Source organism: Falco peregrinus, chromosome 9 (genome assembly GCF_023634155.1).
Source record: "Falco peregrinus isolate bFalPer1 chromosome 9, bFalPer1.pri, whole genome shotgun sequence".
Taxonomy (NCBI): Eukaryota; Metazoa; Chordata; class Aves; order Falconiformes; family Falconidae; genus Falco; species Falco peregrinus.
In genome coordinates, this window is record NC_073729.1 from 33,315,803 (window position 1) to 33,322,875 (window position 7,073).

The 7,073-nt window shown below is 60.0% G+C and overlaps 1 long non-coding RNA gene across 1 annotated transcript; it reads right to left on the reverse strand.

Moving 5' to 3' along the window:
* Positions 1 to 12: 12 nt before the first annotated feature.
* Positions 13 to 6,049, reverse strand: LOC114011732 (uncharacterized). The gene is made up of 3 exons (XR_003553794.2): positions 5,562 to 6,049; positions 4,223 to 4,371; positions 13 to 1,133 (listed from the first exon to the last, which is right to left on the reverse strand). It is a non-coding gene; the product is annotated as an uncharacterized LOC114011732 (long non-coding RNA).
* Positions 6,050 to 7,073: the final 1,024 nt, after the last annotated feature.

Sequence of the window (7,073 nt, forward strand, 5' to 3'; positions counted from 1 at the left end):
CAGACTAAAAAAAACACCAAATAGCATTAAGGACAGAGCAAGCTGGAGGTACCCATGGGTGTCTGCATCACCAGCAATGCCAGGAGCAGGTATCATCAGCCCCTGCCCCAAGACGGGGTGTTCAGGGGCAGAGACTGCCAGGCTCCCACACCCACAGCTCCGGGCACTCAGCCCTGCCCATGCAGCCAAAAAGCCTGTGGAAAATTTGGTTTCTTTATTTTTGGTTTTGGGGTTTTTTTCCCTGAAAACAAGTTCACTCCTGGCAGGCTCTAGACTCCCTGCAGTCCAGGGAAGGGTAAGCCCAGGGACCAGCAGCATCCCGCTGGGATGCAGAGCTGGGCCACTGCCCCAAGGCTGCAGTCGTGGCTCGGTGGCTGGGTTAGGGGTGCGGGGTCAGTGCTGGACACGGCTCCCACAGCCAGCCCCACACTGCAGCGCTGCTGGGGGGGTGGGGAACCCAGCTAGTAGGGGCAGGATAGAGGGAACTGCCAATCTGCTTTGGTCCCGCTCTCAAAAAACCCACACAGTTTTCTCAGCGTTCACTGGGGAGGGAAAGTGGATTTTTAAACAGCTCAAATAAACAACCAGGCTTGAAAAACACGGGCCTGATTTCCATACACCATTGCTGTAATTAGGCATGCAAACCAGGCAGACAGTTACAGATTAGCACTGAGAAACTGGGTGCAGCTCCCTCCTCATAAGCCCAGCAAGGGCTTGGCATCTGTGGAGCCACCAGCAGAGGAGCTGAGCAGCACCCCTGGGTGCTCATCCACAGCCCCAGGGCTGTCGGGCTTGGTGCTGCCCTGGCGTGGGTGTGCTCAGAGTACCATGCAGTGCCATGCACAGAGCATGCTGGCACCGCAGCTACAAGCACCTGGCCTGGTTTGGGCTAGGACAGCTGGGGGTGAAGCCCCAAACTCCCTCACTGGTGCCCCTCACCTCTGCATCAGGCCTGGCCAGCACAGCTCACTCCAACTGGTCTCTGCGAAGGGACCGACATGTCGAGAAGGGCAGCAGGGTCTGGAAGGAGAAGCAGCAGCTGGAGGGTTTCAGTCCTGCAGGGATGTGTCCTTGCTCCCTGGCCCCAGCCAGCACTGGGATTTCGGGGGGGTGGGCTGAGCAGTGGCCATGGTCTTAAAAAAAAAAAAAAAAAAAAAAAAAAAAAATAAAGATAGAGGAAATCTATCGCTACAGCTGTGATGTGTGAGCACAGCTCAGTCCAATGCAAACCCATTCCCAGAGGGAACGGCCAGGCGACGCAGCGCAGGGGAGCAGCACGGGGGCTTTAGCCCTTTGCACACCCACTCTCCACAGTGATGCTCTGCATGGTCCTCACTCACCAGACCCATGTGAGGCTGAGGTGAGGCCCCCAGCACACCGTTAGTGGGGGGCTGTCCATCCCAATGGATGGAGGGGCTGCCAGGAGGTGCCTGTCTGAGCGGGAGCAAAGGGAGAAGCCCCCACTGCTGCCCCCAGCCGAGCCCCAAACCAGCACCCAGCAAAGGAGCTCGCAGGGTCTCCCACGCACAGGAGAGGCACCACAGGGCAGAAGAAAAGGCGCTTTATGAAACCCACTCCAGCATGCGGCTAAATTAACAACACAAGCAGGATCAGTGCTGAGAGGCAGGGTGAGACTCGCTCTTTGCTTTCTGCCCTGGGGTGCACAACCAGGAGCATGGCTCCAGGAAAGGAGCCCCCCCACCCCGGCCAGGCTCTTGGGAAAGCTGGGGATGCACCTGGGGTTTGTCCCCATGCCCCTGTTCTGTGTCACCACCCCGGCCAGGCTGCCTTTGCGGGTGCACATGGTCACCGTCCCCTTGCACCCCACCAACAGCCGACACGTGTGTGTGCACACAGCCCCCTGGGGCTGTGCTGGGGGGAGCGGGCTGGTTTGAAGGGCTCTTTGTTCCCCCGTGTAATTATACCCAAGCGGGGGAATAGAAACGTGCTGAAAACCCCTTGCTGGACCTTTCTAACAGGAGCTGGGGCATTCAGCTGCACAGTGGCCCCATTGTTCCCTCCCGCGCGGCTGGGGCAGCCAGCCCACCTCCCACCTCCCACACCCCCCACTTCCCTGAAGTAACCAGCCTGCGATTAAAAAACAGGTCTTTTCCCTCTGCAGCATCAATGCTGGGCAAAACACCCCAAACTTCCCCGTTGCCCAGGGCCGACAGAGTGACGCTGCAGCAGCAAGGGCAGAGCCCGCAGGTGAGCCGGTGCCTTTTGGCACTGGGAGCATCCCCAGCACCCCCAGCCCTCACACCAGCCCAGCTGGGCAGGGCCATGGGGACATCTGCTCTCACATCCATCTCTGCCCATGCCAAACCCCATGGAGATCTGGGGACACCCCATCCTTGCCCTGCCCCATACAGAAACGCTCCCACTCTTGGGATGCAGAGCAGCAATGGACTTGTGGCTGCAGCAGACTGGTTTCCAACAATGAGCTGGTCATTGGTGGTACAGCAGCATGCCAGTCTGACCCTCATGCTGGTCCCGGCGGGTTGCCTTCAAAATTAGGCAGCCCCAAGCTCTGGCTCTACTTTAGCCTGTGCTTCTTCCTGAGCCTGCTGCAAGGAGACGTGTGTGAAGGGCCCCCAGCCATCATCTTCCTGGTAGCCCCAGGAAAGGCTCAAGGGGAGGACCAGGGGTTTGGATCACCTTTGCCAAGGACGGACTTACAAAACAAACCCGCAATGAGCCCAACAGTCTTAGTAGCCTTGGTGGCCAGATCCTGCACAAGCACCACCCAGGCTAAGGACAGGCAGGGACTGGCTGCTGGCAGATGCTCAGCACCCTGCACATCTGGCTGTCTTGGCCACACAGATGAGCATCTGGGACAAGGGGCCACCCATCCCCGCAGCCAAACGGAGATGCCAAGCCAACATTCCTGCCCAGAGATCCCCAGGAGCTGGGGCTCTGCACGGAGCCACCGCCGCCCCGTGCCCCGAGGCTGGGGGTGCCACTGGGAGCCAGGCTGGCTCCACCACACCCTCTGCGATGGATGCTTGGCATGGCCCTCACAGGTCCGGGCATGCCAGTGGCTCCGGGGACACAGCTTCCAGAGCTGTGAACACAGTGGCTCATAACAGCACACTTACCCTGGGCCAAGACTAGCGGGGGGGGGGGGGGGGGCACCGAGCAGAGGGTGGGCTTGGAGGAGCAGCTGGGGTGGCCAGCAGGACACCCATGCTGGGTGGTGGTGGGTGGTGGGTGCCTCCCTGGAGCAGGCTGGCTGGCACCCCTGGCTGCACCACGCTCGGCACAGCTGTGGGTGGATTTTCCTCAGGTGAGCTTCCAGTGCTGCAGGGTCACGGCAGACATGCAGGAGCTGCTCCCCCAGGGTCCGTTCTCACCACCGAGTTCTGCCTTGTCTCACTGCACCAATCAGATGCTTCTTCACCGAAGTGACCCCATGTTATTAAGTTTAATCTGATCCCAGGACAAATACATCATTACAGCTTTTCCCACCCACGCTTTTCCCAAGCCACCAGTATTTTAGGATGGCAGGAGAAATCCCTGCCTCTTCTGGTTTTTACATGGGGACAGGGGATCTGCATCTCCATCTGCTCTGCTGGGGAAATGGAGAGGGGCAGAGCCCATCCCCGTGGCACTGGGGCAGGAGCAGGGTGCTGGGGAGCTGGGTGCTCTCCCTGCATGGGCTGTGGCATGAGGCACAGCACGATTTGATGATCTCCAGACACCAAACAAAGCGGATCCTTACCTCGGGGGTGAGGTGGGTGCTGTCGGGGAGGCACAGACTTTCCCAGCCCAGCTCACCCACCGCTGCTCAGCGGTGACCCGGGCACAGGGCGAGGGCCCAGGACACAGCCCTGAGCTCCTGAAACGTGCATCCCACACGCGCACGGGGAAAGCCAGGCCAGCACCTCACCGGCCTTTGCTCAGCCTGAGCACATCCTGCCACACAGCCAGTCTGGGGGTCCCCCCTTCCTCACAGCACACCCCCACCTCCCCAGCCACCTACGTGTCTGCTGCATGTGTCCAGCTGCGCACTGCTCCTCCCCACAGTAAAGCCCCACAAAGGCTCTTTCAGTGCCTTTTGCAGGGAAATGGTACTTCCCTGGGGGTTGCAGGTGTGGTTCGGAGCCCAGGCCACCTCTGTGAAGCTGCCCACAAGCTTTGGCTGTGATACCTGCCACAAAAAGCACCATAGCTAATGGCTTGCTGATGCTTTCTCTGAATTCTCCCCATTCGGAGCACAAACCTGGGCAAGGGAGCCCCGGGAAGCGCCTGCTGCCACCTGAGGGTTTTGGAGCTGGTGGCACCTCCAGGTGAGAAGCTGTTTCGGTCCCTCTGCATCTGTGCCAAGAGCGCAGGGCCTTTAGCTGCAGCAGTTGAAGCTCTTGCAATGCCCTGGGGAGGGAAAAAAAAAATGAAGGTGGGAATAAATAAAAAAAGAAATAAAGGGGGGGGGGGGGGCGAGACAGAAAAGAAAGAAAGGAGGGGTGAGGGGGGCGAGAAAGCAAAGAAGAAAGGAGGGGGAGGAAGCAAAAAGAAAGGAGCAAAAGGCCAAGCTCTCAGCAGCCGGCCGGACCCCAGACACGACGCGCGCGGCCGGCGCTCGCCCGGGTCCCCGCGGCCGCTCGGGGGCCGGGGCCGCGCTGCGGCGGGCGGGGCAGCCCGGGAGGTGGCGGCAGACACACGGCGAGCGGCGGGGAAGCGCCGCGGCAGCCGGGCTGGCAGCGGGGGGGGCTGCTCGGCCGCGGGGCTCCCGGCAGAGGGGGCTGGGGGCGGGCAGGGGGCGGCGCGGACCCCCCCAACAGCGCTGCTACACCCAGAGGGGCAGCGGCGGGGGCACAACCCCCCCTCCCCACCCACCGGGGTGTCTCCGGCCGGCTCGTGTGGGCAGTGCTGGTGCCGGGGCCGCCAGCATCCCGGCCCTCCTGGGCGGGGGTCTGCGCAAAACACAGCCCTGGGGGAGCCGCGCTGGCGGGGGGTGATGTGCTCAGCCCCCCAGACACCGGAGCGTTGGGACGCAACGTCAGCACGGCAGCTGGCACCGAGCAAGGGGGGACAGAGGAAGGCGAAGGGGCAGCTGAATGGCTTTAGCCCCCCGGAGCGGAACGTCCCCGTAGCAAAAGGTCAGCTGTCCCCGAGGAAGGCAGGCTGTCACCCAGCAGGCCCCAGCCCCGAGGACAACCTACCTCCTGCACAGCCCCTGCTCATCTCTAACTGGGAGCCCAGTGACCCCCCACTGGTGCCCCCCACCCACAGTGGGCTGTACTGGGACCCCCCGCGCTCTCCCTGCTCGCCCTCTCTCCTGCCTGCATCCCGCTCAGCACCCGGGGGCTGCGGGATGCTCAGGGGAAGCACCATGGCTCCGGGGTGCAAGAGTTGTCCCCTCCCATACTGCAGGGTCTCTGCAGGCAGCCGGAGTGCCCTGCACGGAGAGGTGGGTGGCCTGTGCCCCCCTGGAGGGCTAGAGGTGGTTGCACCCCCCTCTGTGACTCATTTTGGCACCTCTCTGGCATACAGCACAGCACCCACCCCAGCCCCATGGCTTACCCTGCAAAACAAGGGACCCAAACACTTGTGAACTTCACCTCAAAATCCTCCTGGAAACCATAAAGTCCAAGGGTTTATGGAAGGTTACACTTCATCTCCCAGCTCCTCCAAGTCCCTCCTGCCAGGGAGGGTTTGGCAAGGCAGAGCTGCCCGCGGCTCCTCCATCACATCAGGACCTGGGAAGGTTCCAGCGATTTTCAAGGCAGGTGAAGCAGGTCCTCAGGGTTTCGGTTTGAAAACCAGAGCAGCGCTAGGAGGAAAAACAACCGAGCGTCACCTCTCAGGTCAGAGCTGAAGACCAGGAATTCACGAGGCCCCAGTGTGAGCTGCCCCCAGCTAACACCAGATGCAGGCAGGCTGCCCAGGGAGGGCAGAAAGGCAGAGGGAATGGTGACAAATCCACTCCAGGAACCACAGCTCTGCAAGGACGGGCAGGCAGCCAGGCTTGCACTCTGGGGATCTGCAGAGTACCCGTCCAGATTGCTTTGCAAAAACAAGGCGCTTTTACGCCGAGGGTGGTTTTGGAAAGTACACGGGATTCTTGCAACTGAGAGATGAGAGAAAGAGGAAGAAAAAAAAAAAAAAAAGAAAAAAAAAAAGACATAAGTTGTTCCAAGAAGCACGTTCCAAGAACCTGTCACAGCTACACGAGACACAAGAACACGAAGACTGCAGACATACGTCACCGATATACTGACAAACAGCAGCTCCCACGGAGCAAATGTCAGCCCTGGCAGCACATGGCGCTGCTTTCCCAGTACTGGGAGCAGATTCTCAGAGGGCTGCTGAGAGCACACCAACGACAGACCCAGCAGCCAGGAGCAGAACAAGCATTTGCTACTCCCTCACCCCTGAAAAACCCTGTGCAGTGATTTTTTACTCCGTCACTGCTAATCCTAACCACCCAGAGTGGGAGTTCCCACAAGGGAGAAGGGAATTAGATTTTCTCGAGGACGATAATCCATTTAAATACAGCACTTCTTAGGAGACTCGGCACTGTTCCCAGCCAGCAGCCCTGCTCTGCACACAGCCTGCCCTCTCCCATGTGCCCGAGGGGACAGAGACAGGTCCCATCCCTCAAGACCACCAAGCTGTCAGAGCAGACAGGTTTGGAGAAGCAGCACCTTCCACCAGGTCTTGCTTAATAGAAGAGCTGCTTTAGTCCAAAGGGGCATGAAGTCACCTGTGGACTTGCTCCCATAGCAGCTGCAACAGCCCTACCCCCCCTTGAAGGCTCACATCAGATACGCAGGGTTGGCTTGAAACTTGGTTGAGCAAGACCCCGAGCACACGGTCCTCCTACAGCTGAGGGCTCAGGCACACGTTGCTGCCATCAGGGGACATGCACAAGCCCATCTCTACCTCCCTGTCTCTGCTGGCTGCAAGGGGACAGCCCTCCCAAAGTGCCATCACAAAACCAACCACCAGAGAAAGGATGGACTCACCTTACTGTGTCATGCTGCATCTGCTTTACTTGCCTGGAGGAGCCGCAGCACCTCCAGACCCCCAGTGATGCTGGTCCTACGGGAGTCACTGGTGGGTCAGATGCT